The 20,327-nt window shown below is 41.6% G+C and overlaps 1 long non-coding RNA gene across 1 annotated transcript; it reads left to right on the forward strand.

The window, feature by feature from the left end:
* The first annotated feature begins 383 nt into the window (after nucleotides 1-383).
* Nucleotides 384-731, forward strand: LOC122320890. The gene is made up of 4 exons (XR_006245898.1): nucleotides 384-429; nucleotides 488-505; nucleotides 559-594; nucleotides 657-731. It is a non-coding gene; the product is annotated as an uncharacterized LOC122320890 (long non-coding RNA).
* The last annotated feature ends 19,596 nt before the right edge of the window (nucleotides 732-20,327 follow it).

A 20,327-nucleotide genomic window follows, 5' to 3' on the forward strand; every position in this document is an offset into this window, starting at 1 on the left:
AGGAGAAATTTTTATAATAGGTAGGGAATTAAATGATAAAACAAACTTTTTTGATGACTAGTAAAATTAGGAACGCCGATGAGTGCTAAAAAATTTTCAGTTAGGGAATTTAGGAGAAAGGCTGTAGTTATGCCTTTCAAACAGGAAGCAGTTTTAGTTCCCAGCTTGCACTTTTCTTAGGGATTTTTAGGATTTTGGAGGTGTTTAGTCCGTAGGCGTAATTTAATTACGAATCGGGCATATTTAAAGCGACGGCCCTTTAAATATCTTTTGAAGATTCATCTTCCATGGTTCGAAACCAAAAAAAAAAAAAAAAAAAAATTAGGAAGTTTCAATTTATAAAACAATGATTTTAATTATGTTCTTTTTATTTCCTTAGAATGTCAGAGCCACCGAACAAAATTCGCTGTATCGACTTTTCCGAATCGGGTGAGTATAAATTCCATTATACAAAACTGAAATTAAAATATTATTTTACTATTCACAGATCATCCATCCGTATCTCGTAAGTTTCTTGGTTTTATTTAATTTTTGATTACTTATTTCAATTTTGTACAGATGCAGCCGAAGAAAGGATAATTTCCGCTTTAAAAGGTATTATTTGCTATATATAGTAATAAATAATCCTTATTAAATAAATTAATTTACCATTTTAGAACGAAACAACCATCTTGAAGTGCAGAATGCGGCCCTACACAGGAAAATAGATATCCTCGCAGAGAAGCTGGCGGAGACCACAGGCCTTCTAAAAATGAAATTGAAGGTGGAAAATAAGGCGGAGCTAGCAGGGGTTCCCTTCCCCCTGATGTCGGAGGATGACATAGAGCTCTTCAAGAGCTCTATGATAATATAATAAATAGTACTTTGTAAGAAATAATATAATCATAATAACAATAATAATAATAATAAAAATAATAATAATAGTAATAATAATAATAATAATATTAATAATAATAATTTTTTTTTTTTTTTTTTGGGTTGAGGAGGGGGAATGCCTAACGCATCTCCCGTTTGCCGTCGCAGAGCGAGGTATGTGGGGCTTGCACCCACTAAACCCCCCCTCGTCGTTGGCCGTGTTTCCACCTCGGAAAAGCTTCCGCATTACTTCGAGGTGGCGCCAGTTAAGCGCTATGCGCTCTCATCTTCTTCTGCGTCCAGGTCACCCAGCTGTCTCATCCAGATCAGGCTTCTTCGCCCTGAGGATGTTCTCAACGAATCCTGCAATGAGTTTCCACGCTGCTTCGCTGTCTATCATCCTCGTGATGATGTTTTCCGGTGTTATTATCCCAACAACTTCTTCCAGGCAAATGCGCGCCGGTCCGAACTTTTCACATTGAAAGATGGTGTGTTCAGCACTGTCGATCTCTGCATCTCCGTATATACATCTGGCGTCATTTATTTTTCCTATCGAGTATAGAAAGGCGGCAAAGTAGCCATGGCCAGTCAGCATCTGGGTAACGTAGTAATCCACGTCCCCGTGTTTCCTTGTAGACCATGCTACCAGGTTTGGTAGCAGCCTAGCTGTCCATTTTCCTCGTTCTTCAGCTGCCCATCTTTCCTGCCATTGTTGGAGGGTTTCTTCTCTGGTCCGCTCGATTAACGCTCTCGTCGTCTCTCCTGTCTGTCGCCTCTCATATATCCGTTTTCGCGCTTTAGCAAGTAAGTCGATTGGTATCGCGCCTGCGATAACTAGTGCAGCAGGGCCGGATACCGTTCGATACGCGCTCGCGATTCAAAGAGCCATGGTTCTTTGCACCTCCAGTAGTGGTTTTGACCTGCAGGCAGTCTCAAGGGTTCCTGCCCAGACCTCACACCCATACAGTATGATTGCATGGTTTATCTCCATCAAGAGTTTCCGTCTTGATTGTAAGGGGCCGCCCACGTTTGCCATGAGTCTGCTAAGCGCCTTTGTAGTCTCGGTCGCTCGCTTCCTCGTCTCTTGTATGTGTGCGCTGAATGTCAATTTTGAGTCCAATCTGACTCCTAGGAACTTTATAACCTTCTGCGTCCTTATTAAGTTTTCCCCTACTCTCATGTCTATTTCTAGAGGGATTCTTTTTCTGGTAGCTAACAGTAGCTCGGTTTTTTCGTCCGCCAGTTTCAGATCTTTTGAGTTTAGCCAGCTTTTTACACGTATCATTACCTGCGTCAATTTTCGCTGTGCGTACTCGGTATTTCGAGCTGTAATGACTGCAACTATGTCGTCTGCGTACCCCACGATGGTCGTGTCCTCAGGCATGTCTAGGTGGAAGTTATCTGCATACATTTCTCTCCTGATTTTGTTTGATACAATAGTCGTCGGTTGTCAAGGTAGTTCTGTATTATCCGCATCAGGTAACCTGGGATTTGGAATCGTTCTTGCAGGGCTTCAATTATGTTGTCCCATTTAACGCTATTGAATGCGTTTTTAACGTCCAGAGTTGCTAGTTGTACTACCGGTCTTGAGAAGTGGTTGCCTTGTTGGCTGCTGAGCGCTTGGTTAACTACTTCGTGGATTGCCCCTATGGTTGATCTGCCTGGTCTGAAACCATACTGCCTCGGGGAGAGTCCTCCACCTCTTTCTCCTTTGCCTTTGCTTATCAGAACCAACCGTTGCACCTTCCAGGTGTCTGGAAATGTCCCGCTGGTAATGCACGCATTATACATATCCAGCAGTATTTGGGGTCTGTTCTCGGCGATCACTCTGAGGACTTCTGATGGGATGTTATCGGGCCCCGGCGCCTTCTTCCTTTTTAGAGTTTTCGCCGCTTTCAGCAGTTCGTCCACTGTGAAGGGCTCTATCTGTTCTTCGGCTATTGGTGGCGTAGGTCTTGCTATGCTATTTGTGTGGGCAGGGAATAGTGTTTTGACTATATGGTCCATTTGCTCTTCCTCCAGTTCCGGTGTTGTACCTCTTGTTCTCAGCTTCTTCATCACGACTTTATACCCCAACCCCCATGGGTCATTATTGACGTCGTTGCAGAGGCATTTCCATTTCTCCGTTTTGCTTTTACGGATAGCAGCATTTAAGTCCTTCTTAGATTTCTTATATTGGCTGTCCTGCTCTGTGAAATCCCCCTTCCTTCTAGCCCTCGTAAGGCGGCGTCTGTTTTTAATACAGGCATCTCTAAGAGCTTTTATCTCTTCTGTCCACCAGTACGCTTCTTGTCCTTGTCTTCGAGGGTTGCCCATTTTTGGCATTGCAGCGTTGCAAGCCTGTTTTATGGTTGCCATGTTGTCGCTTACTATATTGCCGCCTCGCTGTCGATTTTGTCTTGTGTCAATTTCTTGTATCAGCCTTGCCTTGTCCAGTCGGTTAACGTTCCATCCTTTTCTCTTTGGTGCTACTGTAGTCAGTTCGTTTTCTGCTATGTCAAAAATTATGTAGCTATGGTCACTTCCGTTATATGTATCGATGACTTTCCAGTCGACGATTTTGTGCGCACTGTTTTCTGTCACTAGCGTTATGTCGGGGATTGTGCCCTCGTTCCCTACTCGATTAAATGTCGGTATTGCTCCTACATTTGCTGTTGTCATTCCTATTCTAGCAGCCATGTTTAGGACTCTACGGCCTCGAGAGTCAGTTGATGGCATACCCCATTCCTGAGCTCTCGAGTTAAAGTCTCCTGCTATTATAATGTTCCCTCTTATTTGCCTTGCGTTGTCTTCGATATCTTCGAGTTTCGTCTGAAAGGTCTGAATGTCGTCACTTGGGGTCAGATAGCAGCTAAATATCGTCCAGTTTCTGATGTGTGTTAGGACATAATAATATTAATAATAATAATAATAATAAAAATAATTTTAATTATAATAATAGTAATAATAACTATTATAATAAAAAGAACATTTTCTAAAACTGTATTAAAAACGTGTTTTGAATTTATATATGACATTGTTTAAAAAGACACCGATGAATGCACCAACGACATATTCATAAAGACATCGGTGATTTCACTAAGGGCACCCTCGCAAAAGCCATCGATGACAACATCGCCTCCACGCCATCTACGATATCATCGATGTCTTATACGAATTTTCTCCATACTCCCTGAAATGCCATCCCTAAAATGCTACCAGTCCTACAATCTACAAAGCACGAATGTACAATGTGTCTCTGTCAAAGTTACAACCGACCATGGCGAAGTATGTATTGCATCTATATATTGTCCACCAAACTTTCAATGTTCTGCTGACGACTTCGAAAAACTCTTTGATGATCTTGGAACAAATTTCATAATCGCAGGTGATTGGAATGCTCACCACCGCCTCTGGGGATCCCGAAACTCTACCAGCCGAGGAAGAGCACTCGCTGATGTTGTACAAAGATCAAACTCCCAGGTCCTTGCAACTGGAGGGCCTACGCATTATCCACACAGCCAAAGAACGCCAACAGCCATTGACTTTGCAGTCTATAGAGGGATACGGTCCGAGTGTCTCTCCATCACAGAAAGCTTTGAGCTTAGCTCTGATCACATACCGCTTATAATAAAGTTGAGAGTAGGTGCACAAATAATTCGTAATAGGCCTTGCATCCTTCCTCGAAACGCGAGTATCCCGCGCTTCCAAGCAGCAGTTAACCAGCTTGTTAACCTCAATCTGGTGTTAAACTCTCCCGAGGAAATCAACGACGCTGTAGAGATGTTTGTCCGGAGTATTCATATCGCTGCCGAGTCCTCAACCTGTGGACAAATTTCAAGCCACTCCAATCCACCTCAGGCTCTTTTAAAACCTGAAGTTATGGACTTGGTAAGGCTGAAAAGATCCTTACGTCGCAGATATTTGAGGTCCCAAGACCCAGTCGACAAAAGGGCTTACCGTCGCGCCGAGGACGAGCTTAAAAAACTTCTGCATCAAACCAAGCGCGAATATTTTGATGAGATGCTCCTCAATGCGGATCCCACCAAACCGTACGGCTTTAACCTCTGGAAATCGACACGAAACATTAAACGACAGCCTCTCCGAAAGATCCCCATAAAGAAAACTGACGATACATGGTGCAGGTCTGACTCAGAGATTTCTTTAGCTTTCGCGGACGAACTAGAGAAACGCTTTCAGCCATTCGACCTCGCGAGCCCAGAGGATCTCGAAGAAACAATGGCCTTCATTAATGCTCCTTCACCGAATGCTCTACCGATCCCACATGTCAGCCCAGAAGAAGTTTGTCTTCATATTCGAAAGCTACATATCAGTAAAGCGCCGGGATTCGATGGCATAGACAATAGAATTGCCAAGGCTCTGCCTAAGAAGGGTATCCTGTTCCTTGTTCTCCTCTTTAATTCAATGCTACGTATCCAACACTTTCCCTCCCAATGGAAGTGTGCTGTGATAACGATGATACCAAAGCCAGGAAAACCGGAGAACCTTGTAGAGTCATACCGACCTATAAGCTTGCTTCCCACATTCTCTAAAATATTCGAGAGAATATTTCTTAGTAGAATTATGGGAGTAAGAAGCGTGCAGGCCGCCATCCCCGATCACCAGTTTGGTTTTAGGCATCGCCATGGGACCCCAGAGCAAGCACATCGAGTAGTTAATCACATTTTGAATGCCTTTGAAAACAAGCAATACTGCTCTGCAATTTTCCTTGATGTCAAGGAAGCTTTTGATCGAGTATGGCATTACGGACTACTTCATAAGTTGAAGTCATTACTTCCGACTGGCCAATTCCTTCTACTGAAATCATACCTGCTTGATCGAAGTTTTATGGTCGAGGTGAGAGGGGAAAGGTCAAGCATTAGATTTGCTCGTGCTGGCGTTCCGCAGGGAAGCGTTCTGGGTCCCGTTCTCTACACCCTGTTCACATCAGAACTGCCAAGTTCTGTTGAACCGGGCACACTTTTGGCCACATATGCTGACGATACTGCCTTTCTTGTGAACTCTTCCTGCCGAATCGAGGCATCAAGCATCACCCAGGAATTTCTGGACTCGTATGGCAAGTGGGCTAACAGGTGGAATATTGCCATAAATGGCAGGAAGTCGCAACATTGTAACTTTACTTTGAGAGGAAAGGTCCTACCCAGAGTCGAACTCCACGACGTCACCATCCCACAGTCACCCCAGGCGCAGTATCTGGGACTGATCCTAGAAAAGCGGCTCACCTGGAAAGAACACACCAAGAAAATAACAGCTACATGTCGGAGTAAACTCAGGAAGTTGAACTGGTTGCTTAAGCCAACGAGCAAGCTCAGCCTTGGCAACAAAGTGTTGCTGTATAAATCGATCGTGATGCCCTCGATTACATATTGCATTCAGATATGGGGCATGGCTTCTGACACTTACGTCATGAAAGTGCAGAGAACCCAAAACCGAGCGCTACGCATGATGGCAAACGCGCCTTGGTACGTTCGAAACGACGCCCTAGCAAATGATCTCCACATTCCCTCCATTAGAGAGCAGATCAACCGACTCTCGAGTCGTTACAGCGATCGCCTCATAGCGCACCCCAACCACCTAGCAGTGTCTCTACGTAATCAAGCTATCCGAAGAAGACTGAAACGGAGACACCCCGGCGATCTCTGGACAAGAGGACGCAATGTTTCCCGAGTCCTGAAACAGTAATTGTTACTGTACATCTCCTGTTATTGTTTTCATGTTATCTGTTCTTTGTTATGCTTTACGTATTATAGCCATTAGGTTGGCTGATCGACGTAAATAAATAAAACTTATTTGTTATCAAAAAAAAAAAAAAAAAAAGCTTCGATGTTGTCTAGCCTTTATGCGTTTTGTTCGACATATTTGATGACTGTTTCTTGTTTTTTTTTGTTTTTGAACTTTGTCTTTTTCTATTGAATCTTCTCTTGAAGAGACTTACAATAAGAATTTAAATCTTAACTTATACTATGTATTATTATTTTATAATATTTATTATTTTTTATTTGTTATATTATATTATGTTTATTAATTGACCAACAGCCCTCAATTGCGCAGAAGTGGGTGGTCGCTGCGCTGCAGACGAGAGTGGCTCCTGAGCCGCCTGAGCTGCCTGACTAGTTGGTTTGGATGTATTGATAATCTATTTTTTTTTTTTTTTTTTTTTTAGACTTTGCTTGTTTATTTTGAATCTTCTCTTACGAGACTAACAAAATGTGTTAAAATCTTAAAGTACTACATTATTCTAACAATTTGTTAAACTGTATTTATGTTAAACGGTCCTAATAATTATCGCTGGATGGGAAGGTCATTACGACGACGGAGGGAGCGGCTGCATACAAACGTCAATGCTCTAGCGAGGTGGTTTGGATGAGTTGACAGCTTTGTGTAGTAATTTTGCATGTGCTGCGCTATTACATCTCGGACGGGGAGTACATTCAAGTCTCTCTGAATATTTACACTCCGAACGTACCACGGTGCCCCAGTGATAATTCTTAGGATCTTTGCTTGGGCTCTCTGCACGATTTCTACGTTGCTGTTGCTGGCGCTGCCCCACAACTGGGAGCCATAAGTCCAGATTGGTTTCAAAACTGTTTTGTAGATAAGGACCTTGTAGTCCAGACTGAGTGGGGAGCGGGAGTTGATCAGCCAATGCAAACTATTTGCCTTCAGCCTTAGATGAGTTCGTTTAGCTTCAATATGCGTGCGCCAGGTAAGCCGTCTGTCGAGATGTACGCCAAGATATGTTACATCATCTGACTGGGGGAGCACGATGTTGTTTAGTGTAAGGTTTGGGCAGTTTCGTCTATTTAAGGTAAATGTTACTTGTTTACATTTTTGCTCACTTTTATTCGCCAGTCTGAGAGCCATTTCTCCACTACTTCTAGATGTGCCGCAAGTTGCGCTGAGGCTTGTTGTGGACATCTAGATCGGCTGAGGATCGCGGTGTCGTCGGCAAACGTGGACATAGTCAGTTGACTGCTCGTAGGAATATCAGAAGTGTAGAGTAGGTATAAAGTTGGCCCGAGAACGCTCCCTTGAGGAACTCCTGCTTCGATGTTACGTTCAGCTGATATGGAAGTATTGCATCTCACCACAAATATTCTGTTGTAAAGATATGACTTCAAGAGTTTATGCGTGCTATTAGGGAGCATAATTTTGATTTTATGCATTAGGCCGTCAAGCCATACTCTGTCGAATGCTTGGGAGACGTCCAAAAATACCGCAGTGCAGTATTCCCTATTTTCAAATGCACTTCGAATTTCTGAAGTTATGCGGTTCACCTGTTCGATAGTTCCATGTTCTTCGCGAAAGCCGAATTGATGTGCTGGGATAATATTATGTCTTCTGAAGTATGGTATGATACGGGTCAGAAGGCATTTTTCAAAGAGTTTTGATAGACAGGAAAGTAAACTTATCGGTCTGTATGAGGAGGCGAGGGTGTGGTCTTTTCCTGGTTTTGGTATCATTATGATGATTGACTTTTTCCACCTCTTTGGGAAGCAGCCCAGTCTTGTCATCGCGTTGAACAGCTGGCATATGGTACCAACGGCGCATAGTGGGAGTTCTATAAGCATTTTTGGAGTTATTAGATCGCAGCCTGGAGATTTTCTCGGTTGTAGCTGCTCTTTTATAATTTTTATGACTTCGCATGGTCGAAATACAATTGGTTCGGCAGTAGGAAGGTCGTCTTCAGTTTGCGATCTTATATTACGCACGTTTGTTACTGGATTTGGCTGGAACACATTTTCAAGGTGGGCAGCGAATGTGTCGGCTCTGTCTTTGTCGCTTCTGGCCCAGCAGCCTGCAGGAGTCCTTATTGGCGTAACCGTTACTGTTGGAGGGCTCAGTGTTGAGTGGGCTTTCCATAGTGGGAATTTTGAGCTGAATGGAGATAGTTGTTCTATATAGCGATGTTGGGACCTGTCTTCTTCTTGTCGTAGTGCCTTGGTGAGTCTGCGTGAAGCTTCTTTTAACTGTTGCTTTGCAGATGGCAATCGAAGAGATTGCCATACACGTCGGGAACGACGCTTTGCTAGGACTAGCTGCTCTATTTCTGCGTTTGTATTCTTTATGTTATGTGTTGTGTTTTGCCTTGGTGGTGTTGCGATTCGTGCCGCTGAGGCCAAAACTGACTCTAGCATGCATACGGTTCTGTTGATGTCGTCTTCGCCGGTTAGCTGTGGTGTAAGTTCGATGTGCGAACTTACGTATTTTTTGAATTTGAGCCAGTCTGTGCTTCTAGAAGTTAGCATGACGGGGTTGTCATTACTAACTGGCTGTTGGTTTAGGCTAAAAAGTACAGGCGAGTGATCTGATGATAGATCCGAGAGAGAACTGGCGCTAATTAGATTTCGTGGGATGTTTTTTGTAACTGCGAAGTCTATCAAGTCTGGCAGTTTTCTGGGGTCGCTAGGCCAGTGTGTAGGTGATCCAGGGGAAACGCAGTCAAGTTTGTTGCCAGGATTTATAATTGCATAATACAGTTGTCTACCTTTCGGCGTCACGAGGCGAGATCCCCAGTGCGTATGCTTGGCGTTGTAGTCTCCTGCTGCTATGAAGTATTTGCCTAGTGAGTTGAAGTAGTCAGTAAACTGGGCTTCGGATATCATGAATCGAGGAGGACAGTATACCGCTGCTAGAGCTAGATTGTGACAACCCAACTGTATATTGATAGATGTGGCTTGCAGGTAGTTAGTAGCAAACGTGTTGTGAAAGTGGTGCTTGATGCGGTTTTTAATCAGGACTCCAGTGCCTCCGTGGGCCTTTCCATCAGGATGATTGGTGTTGTAAAACATATACCCTCGGATTTGGAAATTATATTTGTTGGTAAGGTGGGTTTCTGCAAGTAACATTACGTCGATTTCATTGTCGTTCATAAATTGTGCTAGCTCAAGTTTGTGCCGTGAAACACCGTTGGCATTCCACAGTGCAATGCGCAGGGGAGCCATTGATTATTTTGATAAAGTGTTTTGGAGCATCTGAATCAAAATATTCTGATTTGTCAACATACTTTGCATGGTCGTCCGCATAAATGAAATGAATTCATCCATACTTTGTTGCAAACTGAGCATCATCGTTTCCATTCTATTTTCTGTGTGCTCTGCTAGTTGGTGAGAGACTGAAGGTGGTGGTTGGACATTGTAAGCGGGGCTCGCATGACCCGATTTTAAAACGCTTGCAAAACTTACGTTTTTATTTGTAGTGGAACTGCCGAGTGATGATCGGGCTGCTGACGAAAAGAAGACTTCAGGTGTGAGTTTAGAGGGTATCAATGGTGTGTGGTGAGATCGTGCTGTTGAGACTCTTTGGTTTATCCGACTTTTTAACTCCTTGTATACTGGACAGCCTCTGTAGTTTGCTGTGTGGTCTCCTCCGCAGTTACTACACTTTTTGCTATTTGGCTCATTTTTTAATTCACACTTAGCTGAGGTATGCAGCCCTCCGCAGGCGACGCATACAGAGCGGAGTGTGCAGTAAGATTTGGTGTGTCCGTATTCCTGGCAATTTGCGCACTGGACTGGGCCATTGCGTTTATGCGGCTCTTCAACCGTGATCCTGCGATGCATTAAAAACTGGAGATTGTAGATGGGATGGACTTCATTTTTCTTAAGCGCCTTAGATTCAGGTGCAAGTTCCACTTTAAAGAGAGGTTGCGGTTGTTTATTTCGGTTACGTATGTTTATAACTGTTTTTACGTTAAAACCTTTGTCTTTTAGTGCCTGCTCGACTTCAGCAGTGCTTACGTCTGGTTCTATTCCTTTTATAACAACTTGTTGACCTTTACTACTTTTTAGCTGGTAGGTGTAGTAGTTCTTTTTCTTGGCGTCTAGGAGCTCCGTCAGTTTTCTAAAGCTTTCTTCGCTTTTGACTTGGACCTTTGTTTCATGTATTTCTCCTTTAGTCAAGGGGATTACGTGGAAGCTATCTTTACCAATCAGATCGATTATTATATTAACGAGGTTGTTGGAGTTTTTCTCTCGAATGTAAAGCGGGGGCGGCCTCGGTTTCTTTTTGTCCGTATCCAAAACTGTAGAAGCGATTTCATCGGACGTGTCAGCCAAAAGTTGAAATCTATTTGCAGTATTAGAGTTTTGCACGGTTCCTTGGCTTGGGAAAGCCCTATTGATTTTTGCGGCGTTGCCCATTTTCGTGCCCTGTGGGCTTAGTTTTCTTTTAATGTTTATGTAGCGATCCATGCCAGTCTGTATGGACGGACCTTGCTTTTTAGTTGAAGCTTCTGACGGTGCTGCGCTAGCTGCAGTTGATAAATTCGCTGAGACAGCAGGTAAAACGCTCGACTGTATTGGGCATGCCGACGAAACTGATGTTGTTGTTGTCATTGCATTTACAGTTGCTAATGACGTTACTGTGCTGGTAACCGTGGCCAGGCATGTGGGCAGTTGGGGTGAGGCAGGGCCAGGAAGAGGGGAAATGCATTTGTCGCTTACCCCGCTTTGCATCGCTGCTGACATATATGGAGAAAGAGAGCGCGCCCTATCGGTAAGAATAGGCTTGAGTTCGTTGGAAGGTGTTGGGGTTAACGATCGCGGTTGATCGACTACTGCAGAAGCTTTTGTTGTTGGTGCTTCTGCTGTCGATACGAAAGAGAAGTATGCATTGCTCTTTTGCAGAGAGAGCCGGCGCTCGTCTTGCTTACGTTGGCGCTGCGCCCGAACTTCGTTTGGGTTCATCACCTTATTTGTTTGATTTTTTATTTGGTTTTATTTGTATTTCAGTATTAGAAGCACTAATTAAAAACACAAAATAATATTAACTTGCGACTTTTCATCGCGATAAGCGTCTTTTCGCCGTTTATTTTTATTTTATATCGGGGTTTTTGTTTTTTGTTTTTATCGATTGTCTTTCGGAGCACAAGAGAAATAAATAAATGCACGTCTGCACTCGCCGACGTTCAACAAGACACAAATCTATTTTCGTATTTCGAAACTTTACTATCAATTTCTTCTTTGACGGGTTTTATATCCAGGTCCCTATGGATGTTTCGTTGCGAATATACCAGGGGGCCCCGTTATTGTTCGCAGTATCTTCGACTGCACACGTTGGATGATTTCTATTTTGCTGCTTCTTGCGTTCCCCCAAAGGTCAGACCCGTACGTCCAGGTTGGCTTTAGACATGCGTTATATAGTAGAACTTTGTATTCCAGTGGAAGAGGTGAGCGAGAGTTGATGAGCCAGTGGAAACTGTTGGCTTAAGTTTTAGGGAGGTCTTCTTCGCTTCACTGTGCCTTCTCCAGGTAAGCCGCCTGTCTAAGTGGATGCCCAGGTAGATGACTTCGTTGACTTGGGGGATTTGTTTGTTGTTTAGGGACAGTGGTGGGCAGGTTTCCCGATTAAGTGTAAACGTAATGTGCTTACACTTTTGATCGTTGACTTGTATGCGCCAATCTGCAAACCATTTTTCCACGTTCGTCAGATGGTTTTTTAAGTGAGCTGTTTCTATTTTTGGACATTTTGAGCGACTGATTATAGCTGTGTCATCAGCAGAGGTGGATAGAATTGTTTGACTGCTTGTGGGAATATCAGCCGTGTATAGGACATACAAGATTGGTCCGAGCACACTTCCTTGGGGTACTCCAGCTTTGATTTTGTGGATTTCAGAGATGAAATTTTTGCATCTTGCAGTAAAAACTCTATCTTTGAGGTTAGACAGTCTTGATTTTGTAAACTAGACCTTTAATCCAAACGCGATCGAAGGCTTGGGACACGTCCAGGAATATGGCTCTGGAGTATTACCTGTATTCAAAAGCTGTGGGTATTTCGGCTGATATGCGATTTACCTGTTCGATAGTTCCGTGCTTTTCCCTAAAGCCGAACTGAAATAGCTTTGATAAGCACGGAAGGAGGCTAATGGGCCTGTATGACGAAGGTTGGGATTTGTCTTTGCCTGGTTTCTGTATCATTGTAATAACGGACTTTTTCTATTGCAGAGGAAAATAGCCCCATTTGAGAATTGTGTTGAATATAGTGGTGTTGCATTTAACTGCACATGCAGGCAGTTCAATTATTATTTTAGGCGAAATTAAATCATGGCCGGGGAATTTTTTTTTGATTCATCTGTTCTGCAATGTCTTTTGTGACTGTATTTGTTTCAAGAATAATTGTGTAGGAAGGCTCTGCTGGTGGGATGTTTGCAAGCATGATGTCGATATCATGGTTGTTGTGGGGGGAAGCTGGTTTTGCTGAGTAGCGGGTTGAGTTGTTCGATGGGTATTTCGCTCTGGCAGCGAGTCATCTTTTCGATTTGGTATGGGCTGGTAAGGCTTTAAAGGCAAAAAAAAGGGCCATGTTTGATTTTTTTTTGCGGCGAAATGAGTACGTTTTTTTTATTGAGCTTAATTGCATGTTATTGTTTAACTTTTGAAGAGTATAAGAAAAAAAAATTATTAAAAAATATTAAGAAATAAGCATGTGGCGGTTTATCTTCGGAAGCGCCTAAAGAAAAAGTTGTTTTGCGGTGAACATCGTAGGGCGTTAACGGATCATCTTAAAAATAAAATGTGATATGCGTTGTAAAGATAATGAATTTCCCTAGGTAATCAGGAAGAGTTTTTTTTTAATTTATTTTTTGTCTAATTTTGGGAGCACTTGAAAGTGAAAAGTGCGATATTAGCTTATAAAATCGCTGTTAATTTATTTTTTTAAAAATAGAAAAAAATTGAAAATTAAAAATTAAAAAAACTCTTTCTGATTACCTGCGTATTTATGTTGAGAATTTGTGTTAAAAATTTGAAAAGGATCGGTTCAGTAGATTTTGAGTTATGATGTTCACCGACTTTCAAAATAACGTCTTCGGCAAAATCGATTCAAAGTATTCTTATAAGTGAAAATACGTCCAAATACGGTTGTTTAAAACGCTTTAACTCCGTTAGTTTGACTTTAATTGACTCAAAATTTGTACACAATGTTCTCGACATTTTAATCATTCAGAAAAAAATTAAAAAAAAAAAAATGTAAAAAAAAAAATTTTTTAAAACCTTACCCCCCTCAAAGATGTGTCATTATGCACCAAGCTTTCAAAAAGACTTATAAAGTTTTTAAATTCCGCATGTTTTTCACTAAATTTAGGCAGATTTACTTTTGGCAAATTTGATATCGGACGATGATGATTGTTATCCGCCTGATTGACTTTTTTATAATCGTTAACTTGCATTGCAGACCGGTATAATGATTTTGTGATAACACACATATCCTCAACTGACGCTCTTAAATCGTTACTTGGATTAATTAAATCGATGTCTGACTGGATTTCCAATAATTTTTCACAATAAGTTTCAAGCAGTTCCATTCGGTATTCAATTTTAACTTTATCGAAGGAGATAGTTCTGTCCTCGAATGCAGTTCTCATATGCCTAATATCAGCCATAACCCTATTGTGTTATTGCATAGCTGCGAGAAGTTTTTGGCTAGTTTTAGAAGTTCCTTCCTTAACAATTAATTCCTTATAGTTGTCACTCATTATGAAATTATTAGAATTTATTATTTATTTTTCAAATCTATTTATTGATTATATGCCTCTCACAAAGGCTAAACTGCAATATTTTTGCCGATGGACAACGTTAAAGCAGAATAAAATAATTTATTTTTGTCACCTAAGGGTTAAAGAATGCAAAATAATTGTGTATGTATGTTCTCGCAGGTATAACCTCTGCAGCCAACGCCAAAATTAAAACGATAAAATTTTTTTCGACAACGCAAAATAGGGCTAAAGATTCCCGCGATTTATTGTAGATCACATAGGGGTTAAATATGCCAGGTTTTAAAGGCCAAAAAAAGAGCTATGTTTGATTTTTTTGCGGCGAAATGAGTAAATGAGTAAAAAAAATTATTTAAAAATATTTGGAAATAAGCCTGTGACGGTTAATCTTCCGAAGCGCCCAAAGAAAAAGTTGTTTTGCGGTGAACATCATAGGGCGTTAACGGATCATCTTAAAAATAAAATGTGATATGCGTTGTAAAGATAGTGAATTTCCCGAGGTAATCAGGAAGAGTTTTTTTTTAATTTATTTTTTTTCTATTTTTGGGAGCACTTGAAAGTGAAAAGTGCGATTTTAGCTTATAAAATCGCTGTTAATTTATTTTTTTAAAAATAGAAAAAAAATTAAAAATTAAAAAAAGCTCTTCCTGATTACCTGCGTATTTATATTGAGAATTTGTGTTAAAAATTTGAAAAGGATCGGTTCAGTAGATTTTGATTTCTGATGTTCACCGACTTTCAAAATAACGTCTTCGGCAAAATCGATTCAAAGTATTTTTATAAGTGAAAATACGTCCAAATACGGTTGTTTAAAACGCTTTAACTCCGTTAGTTTGACTTTAATTGACTCAAAATTTGTACATAATGTTCTCCACATATTGATCATTCAGAAAAAAAATGTAAAAAAAATTTTTTAAAACCTTACCCCTCCTTAAAGACGGGTGCTACTTGATCGCACTGCTTGACAGGAAACCGGGAAATAAATCTGGTTCGCGACGCCCTCTGCCGTCGGAGCGAATGGCAAACTCAGCACTTGGCGGGGAACCTGGGAATATTTGGTTCGCAGCGCCCTCTGTCGGCGGGAAGAGGTACTGGAAGCGATCCCGCTGCGGGGTGTGAATATTCGGTGGTGGTTGGTTACGGAGGAGGATTTTTGCCGAGCGTGAGCGGCGGGATTTATGTGTTCTGATTGGACTCGGAATCTGCGGGGTGGGGGAGCGGGGGAATCTACACTCCGGGTGGACTCGGAGTGTACTAGAAGAGGTTAAGGTTCTACACTCCGGCTGGGCTCGGAGTCTACAAGGATTCTAAAGTGCTACACTCCGGTTGGACTCGGAGTCTGCAGGGATTCTAAGGCGTGGTACTCCGGTTAACTCGAAGACTACGGGGATTCTAAGGTTCTACTCTCCGGTTGACTCGGAGGCTACGGTGATTCTCAGACAGGAGTTCTAGGGGTAGGAGAAGGAGCCCCTCCTCCTTCTCCTACCCCTAGAACTCCTGTCGCCGTAGGCGTAGTAATAATACACGAGGTTTTCCAGTTAATATTTATTCAAAAGTGGAGCCCTGGCTGCTGCCCTCACAATAGGTGTACTTGGCTTACGTTGATGGTGGTGTGTGTATCCCGGTAGTTGTACGGATCACTAATCACTAAACGCGTGTCCTTTAGCAGGCGTCTGCACTCGGCAAAGGTCAGAACGGAAGCGAGCGAGCTAATCGAAGTTGGCTGCGATTTTCGGGTCAGAGATCGCACTTTAGTCGAGTATCGCGCTCGGGGCCTCACGAGTGCGATAACGCGTTAGGATCGGGGTGGGCGAGTCACAGTCCTGTGACCGAGGGAGCACAAGGGTGTCTCCCATTAGCGAATTTCGCCCTGGAAACCGCTGGAAAAGAAGCTTGTAAGGAAAACGACCGTGTTGTTCGGAGTACAAAATAAAAGTCATTCTTTAATACAAGGTAATTAGAAGTACATGAGAATGTGTGTGTTCATCAGAGTTCTGGCATGTTGGCGATTTGTTGTTGTCTATCAGCACTAGGGTTGCCGGGTCTGCTGTTATTCTGTGGCCGGTGACAGGGGTATGTTAACTATGACATGTTAACTCCGGGTCCGCTGTTATCATGTGGCCAGTGAGAGGGGTATGTTAACTAGGGGTATGTTAACTCCTCCCCCCCCCAGTCCGAAGAGAAGGCCAAAGAGGGGAAATGGCCGGATCGGAGTAAGGGTGGCCAGGTGTACGCCAAGAACTCCGACGATATTTTAAATTTAACAATTTTTTATCAAAAACGTTAATGTTAAACATGAGTGTTGTGTTGAAGGTATAACATGATTTATAAATGTTTTTTATCTAATGCTAACATTATATTTTGTTTACTTATTAATTCTCTACGTTGTATTTGTTCCTTTTTAAATAACAATTTGGGGATAATTCATTGGCTAAGGGGCTGTCAGCTATCGAGTTCATTAATGAAAGAGTTTTGTGCGTTTTTAAAGAAAAATTGTTTTGTAGTCTGTTTCTTGTTAATGTGGGTTTTTATATTACTTAGTTTGATAAATATGGCTTTGTTGAATAGTGTTTGTATATTGGATATTTTTCATTTCTTCTAATAAGTTTTGTCCGTCGTTGTCATCTAGGTTTCCCGAGGTAGATTTGGGTATGCAACTATATGCTATATGTTTTTGGAGTGACGGTGAGAATACTATTATGTCGTCGAGATAGACGAGACAGACGTTACCGACTAAGTCACCTAAGACGTTGTCCATAACGCGTTGGAATGTGGTAGGAGCATTCTTTAGACCGAAAGGCATTCTCGTGAACTCATAATGACCACTTTCAACGGTGAATGCTGTCTTGCTTGCGTCGCGTGGGTTCATTTGAATTTGGTGAAAACCACTTGCTAAGTCTAGTGTTGTGAAATACATGGTCTTTCCTCTGCTGTCTAGTATATCTGCAATGTTCGGGATAGGGTATCTATAGGAGACAGTTTTCTCATTCAATTTCCGAAAATCGATTACCAAACGCCACTTTTTTGCGCCTGTGGCGTCACTTTTCTTTGGTACGACCCAGACGGGTGCACTCCAAGGGGAATGGCTGTTTTTAATTATGTTTTGTTCGAGCATTTTTGAAATTTGTTTTCGAACTTCGTCTTCATGCACAAATGGGTATCGGTAAGATTTCGTGTGAGTCGGTATGTTATCTGTTGTTGGTATAGAGTGTTTGACGGAGTTAGAGAACGTTAGTTGGTTGTTTTCGTCATGGAAGAGCTTTTTAAATGATCTGCATAGTTTGATTATTTGTTGTTTTTCCTCATTGTTCAGGTGTTCTCTCTGAATATTTATCTGCTGATCGTTTGGGCATTCTGTTTCTGTTGCCGCGGACATGCAGTTTAAGTATTGGTGGGTTCGTGGGGAAAATTCTTCTGCTTGTTACGGTTCTTCGAGGTAAAGTGTTTGGGTTTGATTTGAGTTATTGCAAACTTCAAAATAGGCGGATACGGCGATTGCGGTGTATAAGCCGCCTGTTATGGATATTTGTTTATCCAAAATCGTGGTTTCGTATATAAAGTCTCCCTGCATGAAGTTTACTGGGAGCGGTAATCGCATTTTAGTATTTTCTGGTAGAGTGTGTAGTGTGTCTATAGGGTTTGCTCTTGTGAGAATTGGGATGGCGGTTTCTGGTGTTTCTAGTATGGAGTCGGCAAAGTTTATTTTTGCATTTAGGCCGGATAGGGAAATCCAAGCCTAGGAGGCCATTGAAGTGTGGGGAACTTGAAATTGGACATTTTTTCGAATTGTTTGAAATTTATTCTACCTGTATATTCATGAATTTTTAATGTATTGAGGACAGTGTGGATATTGATATTAGAGGTTAGTTTTTTGATGTAGTTTCCCTTAATAAGTTCTGGATTTATGAATGAGTAGGTAGATCCAGTGTCTATTAGGAATTTGAGAGGGTTTGACAAAATTGAATTTGGTGATAGGAAAACAAATGGCAAGGAATATCCGTGTGTCTTCTTGCTTATGTAACCGACTGGCTTCCCGAGGCTTCTAGTAAAAAATTTTCATCATCATTGATGTTACATAGGGAAGCACTTGGATTATGGTTGTTCCTGTCTTGGTGGTTTAGGGCCTGATCTGGTTTGTTGTTGTTGTGGAAGGGGTTCTTGCCCAAAGTTTGTCTATTGTGTCGACCATTACTATCATTTTTGAAATTCTGTTGAGGTGTGAAGCGTCTTTCATTATTATGGTTGTTAAAGTTCTGTTGGCGCAGTGGAAAATTACCACTATTATCTTTGTTGAAATTTGATTGTAGCTGTGTAAAGCAACTATTGTTGTAATTGTTGTTGTTATCATGTCGTTGTACATGACTATTGTTCTTTTGTCGTGGTATGTAGCGGCTATTGTAGTCACTATTGTTTGGTTGTCCTTTCGCGTATGGGTGATTCCTGTACATCGAGCTGTTGCGGAGTCAGTTTTCTTGGTTTTTATTCAAGTTTTTAGAGAAGTTTATTTCAATCTGCCCGTACTCGTATGCTTTCTCGATTGTCTCTGGCCTTTGGTTCCTGATGGCTGACCTAAGTGGGTCCTTTAATCCAACTAAAAATGTATTCAGGCAGAATCTGTCATATTGGTCACGGTTGGTTGTGAGGGAGTGTCCACTTGGGTCTGCTTCTTTGGCCAGTGACATTAATTCGCTTCTTATTTTCGTAGCTGTAAAATATAGTTTTCCCATACTGAGTCCGTCCGGAAGATTGTGTAGCTCTCTACAAGCATTTCTTCAGTTTACTTGCTAGAGAATAGTCGCTTAAGGTTTGTTTTGAGGTCATCCCAACTGAGGAGTACATCACAAACACTCAGCGCTTCATCCGCCCTACCTTTAATTTTGTCGCGGATAGTTCCAAGTAAGTACTGTTTGCATGCTGCTTGGCCCACTGATCCAGCTAACCATCCACTCTATTTATAAATCTATCAAGATTGTCAGGGGGTCCTTCGTAGGTGGGTAGCTGATGTACGAGGGCTAGTATTTGTTGTAGATTCAGGCTTGTGTTTGAAGAAGGTCCGGCATTGTTAACGGTGGGATTTAGTGGCCCTGATGCGTTACCGAAATCCATAGCGTTAGAGGGGCAACTACTTTGGGATTGATCTAATTGGTTTTTCTCTTTTCTTATTACCGCTTCTCCTATCTCAGACAGTCTAGACCCGGTCCTTAGCCCTAGTCTGCCCCTAACTGTGTTACTTGTGGTGGCTTCTTCTTTTTTAACATTTACGTGTATTGAAAAGGAATCTATATTTATGTTTGCAAATAATCGCGAAAACTTATATATAAGGGTATGGTAATGGTATGTATATAGTAATAATTTCTTAAGTTGTAATTGTATATATGTCTATATTAATAATATGTATGTGTATTTTTGACGTATAGGAATATTATATGGTGTGTAAAAATATTTGGTACTAATTATGTATCTATGTTTGGGTGTTAGTAAATGTAAGTATGTATGTACGGGGCTTCTTCGTATATATATGTTTATATTTATTTTACGGGGATTCCATTTACTTATGTCTATTTTTCTAAAATAAAAGAAACCCTGTGTGTGTGTATCCGCTACGCAGTTTCTTTTTTTCCTTGGTTCCCTGTGTTTAGTGTTAGTTGTTTGTGTAGTAGTGCTGCGTTGCCTTCCACCTCTGCCGGTTTTTGTTTTTTATGGATGTTGTCGAGTTCAACTGTAATGTCTTTGATTTAAATAAATATTAATAAATATATATACAGGGTGCGCCATCTAGACAGGCCCTATTTAAAAGTTTAATAACTCCGCCATTTTTTAGCCCATTTTGGAAAATGAACAAGATTCATTTAGGGTATAGAATGCCATTTATTGACAATTCACTCAGAATACAATATCGATCAAATGACCGCCTTTATTAGAAACACAAAAAGCGGCCCTTTTTTGAGCATTTCGCATTGTATTTGACAACATTTCGGGC

Source organism: Drosophila ficusphila, unplaced genomic scaffold, assembly GCF_018152265.1.
Source record: "Drosophila ficusphila isolate 14025-0441.05 unplaced genomic scaffold, ASM1815226v1 contig_128, whole genome shotgun sequence".
NCBI classification, from domain to species: Eukaryota; Metazoa; Arthropoda; class Insecta; order Diptera; family Drosophilidae; genus Drosophila; species Drosophila ficusphila.